General features: G+C 47.0%; 1 long non-coding RNA gene across 1 annotated transcript; it reads right to left on the minus strand.

Annotated features, from left to right (window-relative positions):
- Positions 1-741: 741 nt before the first annotated feature.
- LOC115949245 lies at positions 742-1,649 on the minus strand. Its single transcript, XR_004082807.1, has 2 exons — positions 1,354-1,649; positions 742-1,222 (listed from the first exon to the last, which is right to left on the minus strand). It is a non-coding gene; the product is annotated as an uncharacterized LOC115949245 (long non-coding RNA).
- Positions 1,650-1,656: the final 7 nt, after the last annotated feature.

Here is a 1,656-nt window from a genome sequence, read left to right on the forward strand (position 1 = left end):
CACTACAGATGTTACCACTTATTACAGCTAACAGAAAAAAGACTTCTGAAAACCTGCATCTCTAATTTAAAGCTGTTCTTTATCTTGCTCATTGGTAAAGAACTCTTCCCCTATGAGATCAGGGGCAAATTCTGAACTAACTGCACCTCCTGCTCTTGGAGCCTTTCTCCTATTCCTTCTTTCCTGGTTCCTTTCTTTCCAGATTCTCTTTGTTTGTTCCCACTGACCTGCTCACATTAATGTTTGCATGACTGGGCTTTAAAATTATTCCTGCACTCCTGCCAGCACCAAAGGCAGGGATTCAGGACAGGCACCCCAGGGATGCCCTGCCTGCATGGTGTATTAGTTTTATGTGGTTTATGGCTGGTATTGCATTTAGTTGGGTGCAATTGTTTTAGAATTAGATTAGCTTTCAGCAGCCACGATTTAAGCCTTGGCTTTTCCTTCCAATGTGATAACTGACTTAGTGAGTGACCTTGAAGCAACTTATGCACCTGCACTTATTATATGAAAAAGGAGTTACTCCTCCGTGGGAGTGCATGTAGGATGGGGACCCTTGGGGGCTTCTGCCCTGCGAAACCTGGCACTAGGAAGTCTATCTGGACTTCCCAGCTCTGCCACAGAGTGCAGCAGGGCTGGTAGAGCTGCACAGCCTCTTGGTGACTCAGTTTCCCCATCCTCTGCTGTGGAGGATCGGGAATGGGACATCACGCCATGATCAATATGATCAAGTGAAGCCGATTTATTGCAAAAAGCAAGCTATATTTATATTGTGTTCTACTGTTCACGCCTCAAGCTAATACATGATTGGTTAAATCCTTTTGTGCATGCGTTTTAAGCTTTCAGTTAATTTTAGTTAGTCCTTCTTCATGCGTCTCGCTGCGGTTTTCTTGTCTGCCTTTACATCCTGAACCGCCTGCTTCTGAGCATGTTCTTCTCCTTTCGTGTCCTTCAAGGGCGTGGTGACCTTACTCAGTTTCTATGAAGGCTGGATTGTGCATATGTTGCATATGTCCATTGTCTTGCAAAAAACTCTCAACACTCTGCAGGTCCACAATTGGAATGTGGGATCTGCAGAGCTCCCAGGGTGCAAGGGATTATTACCACTAGTAGTATGAGAATATCAGAGTGCTATGTGCTGATCATTTCTGCTTTGCATTTGGTGAGAATTGAAGTGTACCAACCTTCTACGAAATATTTTCCCATCCTTTGGCGACCAGTGCTGTAAAAGTGGAAAGTATTATTATTATGGTTTTTTGTGCCGTGTCCTCTTTTGATGCCCAGAACCATATATATATACAAATAAACTTTTAAATTTTTATGACTGATTTGGTTTAATATTTCAATACTTACAGTGGGCTCCGGCACACCCCGGCCCCGGAGGCTCCCTCTGCACTGCCCCACTGGGTCTAGGGGAGAGACCAGACGCTCCGCACCCTCGCCGTGCTCCCGGAGGGGGCCCCCTCATCCTGGGGCACGGATGGAGATTGGGATGGGGGAACGAGGACGGGGGGACCCACAACCTTTCAGCGACCCCAGTGGTCGATTGTGCAAGGCGGTTGGAGGTAAATATAATATATAGATTTTTTTTTTCCCTGGAGCGACACGTCGTCTAGACGCCCACGTGACGGGGCCGGGCCGGGGCCGCGCCTGGGC

This window comes from Geospiza fortis, unplaced genomic scaffold (assembly GCF_000277835.1).
Source record: "Geospiza fortis unplaced genomic scaffold, GeoFor_1.0 scaffold65, whole genome shotgun sequence".
Taxonomy (NCBI): domain Eukaryota; kingdom Metazoa; phylum Chordata; class Aves; order Passeriformes; family Thraupidae; genus Geospiza; species Geospiza fortis.